Source organism: Sminthopsis crassicaudata, chromosome 3, assembly GCF_048593235.1.
Source record: "Sminthopsis crassicaudata isolate SCR6 chromosome 3, ASM4859323v1, whole genome shotgun sequence".
Taxonomy (NCBI): Eukaryota; Metazoa; Chordata; class Mammalia; order Dasyuromorphia; family Dasyuridae; genus Sminthopsis; species Sminthopsis crassicaudata.
In genome coordinates this window covers 625629439-625638390 of record NC_133619.1, presented here as the reverse complement: position 1 = coordinate 625638390, position 8952 = coordinate 625629439, and positions in this window count along the sequence as shown.

The following is an 8952-nucleotide window of genomic DNA, read 5'->3' as shown; positions in this document are numbered from 1 at the left end:
CCTCTCATTATCTCACAGATTCTCACAAAAACCCTCTCAGGTACAGTTATCATTGTGTCTATTTTACAGATGAAAAACTGAGGCTCAAAGAGACAGTTAGCATTCAAATGTAGTCTTTCTGATTCCAGGTCACAAAAGCATAGGATTTTAAAGGTGGAAGTCATCTGATCCAGTCCTCTGATCTTTCAGTCTATATCCATTAATCATGCTCATGAAGTTATATTCTTTAGTATTTTATTTGTGATGATTTATTTTTACTATCATTTTCATTTCATTGACTTCTCTACTTCCTCCTCTTCTTCCTTTCTCTCTTGCAAAGAGACAATTACTATAAAGAAGCATTTTTTTTAAAGGTGGGAAACAGTCTATCAAAGAGAAATAAAATTTCCATCCATTCTGACATTATGTATAGTGGCCCACACCCTTAGTCCTCCACCTTTCAGAGCATTAAAAAAAAGTTAGCTGACATATAACTGTGATGGAAACTACTATGCTGTAAGAAATTTTTTTTTTTTTTTTTTTTTTTTTTTTTTTACAATGTGATATACTCTTTTTTTTTTTTATTTTATTTTATAATTATAACATTTTTTGACAGTACATATGCATGGGTAATTTTTTCAACATTATCCCTTGCACTTACTTCTATTCAGATTTTTTCCCTTCCTCCCCCAACCCCCTCCCCCAGATGGCAAGCAGTCTTATATATGTTAAATATATTACAGTATAATTTAGATACAATATATGTGTGTAGAACCGAATTTTTTGTTGCACAGGAAGAATTGGATTCAGAAGGTAAAAATAACAGTTTACATTCATTTCCCAGTGTTCCTTTTCTGGATGTAGCTGGTTCTGTCCATCATTAATCAATTGGAATTGGATTAGCTCTTCTCTATGTTGAAGAAATCCACTTCCATCAGCATACATCCTCGTACAGTATCATTGTTGAAGTGTATAATGATCTTCTGGTTCTGCTCGTTTCACTCAGCATCAGTTGATGTAAGTCTCTCCAAGCCTCTCTGTATTTCTCCTGTTGGTCATTTCTTATAGAACAATAATATTCCATAACATTCATATACCATAGTTTACCCAACCATTCTCCAATTGATGGACATCCATTCATCTTCCAGCTTTTAGCCACTATGAAAAGGGCTGCCACAAACATTTTGGCACATACAGGACCCTTTCCCTTCTCTAGTAGTTCCTTGGGGTATAAGCCCAGTAGTAGTATGGCTGGGTCAAAGGGTATGCACATTTTGATAACTTTTTGGGCATAATTCCAGATTGCTCTCCAGAATGGTTGGATTCTTTCACAACTCCACCAACAATGCATCAGTGTCCCAGTTTTCCCACAGCCCCTCCAACATTCATCATTATTTGTTCCTGTCATCTTAGCCAATCTGACAGGTGTGTAATGATACCTCAGAGTTGTCTTAATTTGCATTTCTCTGATCAATAGTGATTTGGAACACTCTTTCATATGAGTGGAAATAGTTTTAATTTCATCATCTGAAAATTGTCTGTTCATATCCTTTGACCATTTATCAATTGGAGAATGGCTTGATTTCTTATAAATTAAAGTCAATTCTCTGTATATTTTGGAGATGAGGCCTTTATCAGAACCTTTAACTGTAAAAATTTTTTCCCAATTTGTTACTTCCCTTCTAATCTTGTTTGCATTAGTTTTGTTTGTGCAGAAACTTTTTAATTTGGTGTAATCAAAATGTTCTATTTTGTGATCAATAATGGTCTCTAGTTCTCCCTTGGACACAAACTCCTTCCTCCTCCACAAGTCTGAGAGGTAAACGATCCCATGTTCCTCCAATTTATTTATGATTTCGTTCTTTATACCTAAATCTTGTACCCATTTTGATCTAATCTTAGTATGTGGTGTTAAATGTGGGTCTATGCCTAGTTTCTGCCATACTAATTTCCAGTTTTCCCAGCAGTTCTTGTCAAATAATGAATTCTTATCCCAAAATTTGGGATCTTTGGGTTTGTCAAAGATTAGATTGCTATTTTTATTCACTATCTTGTCCTGTGAACCTAACCTATGCCACTGATCAACTAGTCTATTTCTTATATGCTGTAAGAAATTACAAGCAGGTTGGTTTGGGGAAAACATGGCATGAAAACTTAAAACATGGTATGAAATAGTGTAGAGTGAATCATGCAGAACCAAGGAACGTATACAATAACAGCAGTATTGTTGAAAGAGTAACTGAGAATGAGCTCTTCTGAATAATAAGAACATTCAAATCAACTACAAAGGACTGGTGAGAAGAAGCCCTTCTGAATAATATGAACATTCAAAGCAACTACAAAGGGCTTGTGAAGGAAAATACTCTTCTCCATAGAAAGAACTAACATAGAGAAGTCTGTATTGTAAGGTACCACAAATAGAACTATAGCAAATATTGCCCTGTTCCAGTTCTGGTTGGGAGGAAAGGAGACAGCTCAGAACTCAAGATGTAACAGATATATAAAAACCTACAATTGACACATCCCTGTTTTCCACCTTAAAAACAATATGGGTAATACTGAATTTTTTTTTCAGGTTTCCCCAAAGGTTCTCTACGTCAAATGTGTTCTATTTCCTACCCCACTCTGGGATCACAGTATTAAATATGGAAAACGTCAGGTAACCTACATTAGAGATTGCATAAGTAGCCATGTCTAAGTTTATCACTCCCCTTCCCAGAGGTCATGGTCTCTGTCCTTCTCTGATTCTCATACTCAAGCAGGGGTGAGGGTAGGTGGAGTGAGGGTGGGAGAGGAGTGAGGGAAATGAGGACGTGGCCAGTTACAACTTTCACACCTGATTCCTAAAATAATTCCCCCAGGGTCTTCACACTTACATTGACCCCCTAGGCAGGAATCTAATAGCTTCCTGAAACTGGGAAAAGAGGAACCTGACTAGTTCCCAGAACCAGAAGTAAGTATCCTATGACTCCTAGTTAGGGAAGGGAAGACAGACCTCTCCTCGGCAAAGAGAAGGTCCTTAATTAAAGATTTTGGCCAACTCTGACAGCTTTTAAAATAATTTTACCCACAAGTGAATATTTCAAACAGTTCAAATATCTATGCTTAGCATTTCTGAAAGCTGTTGACCTAGAAAGAGACCAATTTTACTGGCAGCCTGTTTCCAAGATCCCACCCAAGTCACAAGATAAAGGGGAATGGGAAATTCCCATTGGAATTACATGGAAAAGCACTTGGAATCTTTCATTTCAGCTTGACAAATAGATTTTTTTTCAAGTCCATCAGAATTGTGGAAATACATAGAGAAGAATTTCACATGTTTAACATATATTGAATTCCTTGCCATCTAGGGAAATGGGTGGGGGAAGGGAAAGGGGAAACATTTTGCAAGGGTGAATGTTGAAAATCACTTATACATATGTTTTGAAAATAAAAGGTTTTAAATAAGAATAATAATTGTAAAAAATCATACATGTATAATTATATATGTAAAATATGTAAATAATAATAAATGTAAATTTAAATAAAGATTCAGCACTAAGCAATTGGGCTTTCCTTTTCTGAATCCTACACCTCTAGGACTTCCTAGAAGTTTGATTGAGATTTTGAGATATCCCAGAGATACTTTTAATACACCATAGTTTGCATTCACTCTCAGGATAATAACATTGGGTAATCTCTTATCGATGATTTCTTATTCTGGAAAAGAAATACAAAACAATGTGATCTGTAAGGATTAGCAACGTAGCCAAGAAAAAAATTAAGATAAAAGAAACCAGTAATATATGTTGTAAAAAATAAAAAGTAAAACATAATCGTGAAAAAAGAAAATAAAAAGCTTTAAAAGCTAAATTAAAAGTCTATCAGTCCACTCACCAGCTTTCCAAAGTCTCAGCAGTAGTGCCATGTACCAAAAGCTTAAAAATTACATCATCTGAGCTTCAGGTCACTTTCTTCCTTTATAGCATTTGGGGTTAAGTGACTTGCCCAGGGTCTCACAGCCAGGAAATGTTAAGTATTTGAGGTCATATTTGAATTCAAACCCTCTTGACTTCAGGGCTGGTGCTCTATCCCTTCCACCAACTAGCTGCCCTCCTCTCTCCCTTCATTCATCTTTCTAAATGCTGCCTCCTTTCTTCAATAGCTATAGCCTAATTTATTTAAAGGAAAGGGTGTTTAAGTCTCACTAAAGAGCAAAAGAAATGAGACATAATATTCGTGAAGGTCCGGTGCATGGATAGGATTGTGGGCGGCAAACACAAGAGGAGTATGGGAAGGGAAAAGTAACTTTAGTTGACAAGGGAAGAGTCACCTTTGGAGCCCAAAGTTAGGCCTTCCTCCTAAGCTGGGCACTGAGAGGGAAAACTATGGAGGGGGATGAAGGTTGAAGAATCGAAACCTTAAGCTGCTAGGCCAGAGAAGGACTCAGGGTTCTGTCAAGATCGCTTATGTGGGCCATTCTTGCCCAGCAAGTCCCGGGGGAGCCGGAATGGGAAGGGAAGGGGGTGGGGTGGAGGGAAAGGCGGGGAGGACAGGACCGGCGCTTTAAGTAGGCCGGAGCGTGACGCGGCAGAGAATAGTCCTGTGGCTACCGAGGCCGGGGGCTCGCCTCCCCGCAGCCAGAGCAGAACATTGCGCATTAGTGACATTTTTCGGTCAATTTTCCACCGTTTAAAAGCGAGTGCGCCACCCACATGAACCAGGCCGGCTCCAGGGAGGCCCCGGGAAAGGAAGAGGCCCACAATTGGAACTGGCTCTTCTTTCTAGTCTCTGGAGGGCTCGGAGGAAGGGCTGCGGGGTATTAGGGAAGGGGGGGTAGATGGGGGGAGTGCTCGAAAACGAAGGAAGCCGCAGCGGTTGGAGAGGTCTCGGTACATGAAAGAGCTCCAGTGGCCCACAAGCTTCTTGAGGGCAGAGCATGGTTTCTTTTTGTTTGTTTTTTGTTTTTCCCTCTCTGGTCGTAAAAATCACACGCCAGGAGTAGGAAGTGGAGCCAGGGACCATCTGGCCCAACGCTCTCACTTTAAAGACGAGGAACCGAGGTACAGAAAGGTTAGATGAAGTTGAACCCAGGTAGCACGTGGCAGGGCTTCCGAGGGCACACCCACTGCACCACTCGGCCTCTCCGGGGCCTAGCACATAATTATTGAATTGGATCTGAAAGAACTCAGCGGGATCCCTCACACACCTTTTGCTTTTCTGTGGTTGGGAGTGGAGGGGGATGGTTTTAGGTGGGGCTCGGGAAAAGCTAGCTCCTCACCCTCCCCCACCCCCGGAGGTGCCATCTGAGGCCAGAGGAGGAGTGCTAAGGGACGCTTTATGGGAGCTCTAATTCGGGAATGGGGGTTGGGGGAATATCCCCCTCTGGTCCACCCCCGCCCCCAAGGGCCTCGTGACTTAATAGCCCCTAAGCCCTCGAGACCCCGCTGTGAGGAGAGAGGCGCTTAACAAGCACCATTCGGTTGCTAATGGGCCCTGAGCTGAAAGCTCAGTTGGACCCCGAGAGGTTTATGGGGAGCGAGCTGTAATTAGAGGACAAATTACCCCCGCGCCGTTCCCTCCCGGCCCTGGAGAGAAGGGAAGGAGGGGCAGCCTTTCCTCTTAACACTTAGAATTAGGGGGTGGGGGCAGCCGAGGAAACGGTCCCACGGCCCCCCAGGTTCGAAGAGGAGGGGCGCACGGCTAGAGGCTCCCAGCAGCCAGCGGCCGCCTCTTCCCCAGCAGCGGGAGGGCGGGGAGGGGGTGCTGGCGCGCGGGCCTCCCGGCGCTCCAGATGTTTAGCAATTCAAACCCCTGGCCTGTGTCAGGCGCCTCGTGTTTGGCCACAAAGGCCGCAGGCTGAGGCTGCCTTTGTGGACGCCACACAAAGGGGCCTTTCCCACCCCAGTTCCCAACCCTCTCCTCCCCCTGCCCCGGCCCCCTTTTAGGGCCGGCTTCTTAACACTCGGCTACCCCCAGTGTCCTGTTAATCCGGGCTGGCCTTTGTGCCGCCCGCCCCGGAGCCCAGCCCTCCCGCAGACTTCTTTGTCTCGGGCCCGGGCCACAAAAGCTTGAACAACTTTGCGCCTAGTCCATAGAAATTCTCCGGGGCCCCGAGCGCGACCCGGCTCATCAAAGCGGCTGGCCACGTGCCTGGGGCCTCCTCCGCGCCCGCTACCTGGCTGGGCCCAACTCCCGCGGCTCTCACGCATCTCCCCCGGCCCGGTCCGGCCCGGCCGGGCCCCTTGGCCCCGGCTCAGGGGGCCCCCGGGGGAGAATGGGAGGGAGGCGCGGGGAGCAGCCGGCGGGGCTGAAAGGCGGGAGGGCGGTGCCGCGATTTTCCACGCTGTGAGGTGCAGTCCTGCCCGAGAAGGCCTGTGGGGAGAAGGGGGCCCCTGGGGTAGACAGGCCCCATCAATATCCCGCCCGAGTCGAGCCGGGAGGGGCTGGAGAGGGTAAGGGCGAAGGATCCCTCCGAAGTGCCAGATTCTCGGGGTTACCTCGGATCTCGACCTCGAGGATTTAGTCCCAAATCTCTCGATCCGAAATAGGAAGACTTTCAGCTCCCCGCCTGCGAAAAAGTTCCCCAGAGGCTGTTGCCCCGTTGCCCCCTCTGCGCTTGTCCCAAGTCAAAGCTCTCCTGCTTATCTTAGTAGAATCAGGAACTAGGACGATAGTGGCAGACTAGAGAAACTAGACAGACGTAGAGGGATCACTATTTCTTAATATCTGGTCTAATTCAATAGGCTTGGGTTTAGGTACAGGTAAGACTCTAACATGGCTGTCCCTGCATGTAAGAGGCATATTTACCAGTCCCTTTCTCTCTTCCTCCCTTTTCTCTGCCCCTCCCCCCTCCCGTGCCAGGAATACTCTTTCCCTCTTACTTCTGTTTTTCCCGGCTCGCTTCCTTCAAGACCCAGCCCAAAGGTCACCTGTTGCAAGAGGCCTTTCTCAATAATCCCGTCCTCCCAGCTGCAGTTTTTCCCTCCTAAGGTTACCTACTTTCTAATTATTACTTATGTATCATATAAACCTTATGTATCATTAAAAAACGATATCATAATAGACAGTGGTTTTTTATGTTTACATGTAATTTTAAACCACACTAGGACTTCTGAGACACAACGAAGATATAATTTTAGGTACATGTTCTCCCTCCCATTAGAATGATCCCTGAGCGCAGAGAGCAGTCACTAAATGCTCGCTGGTCTTGCCTTTTATCCTCTCGTGGTCCAGTGGAAAGATTCCCGGAGCCAGAGGCCCTGTATTCGAATCCTGACCTGACAAAGGCAAAGGAGAAGAGAGATAAAATGATGTGTATGAGGGACAGCAAGTGCATTTGATCATAGAAAGAATGCAGAGGAAGAAGAGGGGGGGGGGAATTGGGCAATCAACCTGTGTTGTCTTTGGGCGACCTCATTCACCTCTCTGAGCCCCAGGCTTCTCAATTAGGGTATTGAATTAGATCAGTGGTACTCAAGGTGTGATTCCCAAGAAGTTTCTCAAGATTAAAACTGTCTTCCTAATAATAGTAAGATGCTTTAATTTCTAATAAAGACTATCTATATACATATATATAAACACTACATTTTTTAAAATAAAGATTATATGTTTATAAACTATATTTTTAAAAAGTTCTTTGAGGGTTGTTATAAATTATTATTGAGGAAGAGAGGACTGTGGGAGCTGAGTGTGGACCACAACATAACATTCTCACGCTTTCTGTTGTTTGCTTGCATTTTGTTTTCTTTCTCAGTTTTTTTCCTTCTTGATGTTTTTTTCTCCCCTGAGGCTGGGGTTAAGTGACTTGCCCAGGGTCACACAGCTAGGAAGTGTTAAGTGTCTGAGACCAGATTTGAACTCAGGTCCTCCTGAATTCAGGGCTAGTGCTCTATCCACTGCACCACCTAGCTGCCCCATCTGATTTTTCTTGGCAGCAAGATAACTATGTAAATATCTATACATATGTTGGATTTAACATATTCTAACATCTAACATATATCGGACTAACTGCCATCTAGGGGAGGGGGTGAGGAGACGGAGGGGATAATCTGGAACACAAGATTTTGCAAGGGTCAATGTTGAAAAATTACACATGCAGATGTTTTGTAAATAGAAAGCTTTAATAATAAAAATTATTATTGAGGGATTCTGAGACCAAAAAGTTTTAAAACCTTTGAATTAAATGAGCAGCTCAGAATCTAGGATCTTACTTAATTCTTCCTATTGTCTAGATGAATGCCCTGGAATCTAAGCTTGTGAAAGTGGCAAGGAAGCTTGAAACAGCTGTTTGCATAGTTAGAATACACATTTTATTTCATTTGCTTCTCACAACTTTATGAAAAAGGCACTATTATTATCTTCATCTTATTGATAAGGAAGTGAGACACTGAGAAGTTAAAGGATCTATCCAAGTATTATCTGAAGTGGGACTTGAACTAACTCTAAGCCTATATCCAGCAGCCTATATCCAACATAGCCTCGGTTCTCCTCCATGGTCTAGAAAAGCTAAATTGGGAGAGGCTCTTTACCTGAGCGATTGCTTTTATTGTTAATATTACTTTTGGGTCACTGGAGTCCATAAGCAGCTGTCTCCTAAAGGATTGTCAGAAGGATTGCGGTATCACAAAAGGAGGGAGTCAGAGCAATGATGAAGTTATGACTTTTTTGAAGTTTGTAACGTCCAAACTTGTCTAAGTTTTTTTTTTTTTTTTGGGGGGGGGTCCAAGAGATGGCTCCACACACATCACATCCCTATGTGAACCTTATGTTCCAGGTTTTCTTGAACCCTTCTCCCACCGGCCTTCTAATTGTCCTGCTCTCTTATTTAATGCTTAAAGAAGAAAGAGAAAGAGAGACAGAGAGAGAAAAAGAGAAAGAGAGAGAGAGAGAGAGGGAGAGAGAGAGAGAGAGAGAGAGAGAGAGAGAGAGAGAGAGAGAGAGAGAGAGAGAGAGAGAGAGAGAGAGAGAGAGAACAACTTTATGAAAAAAAGT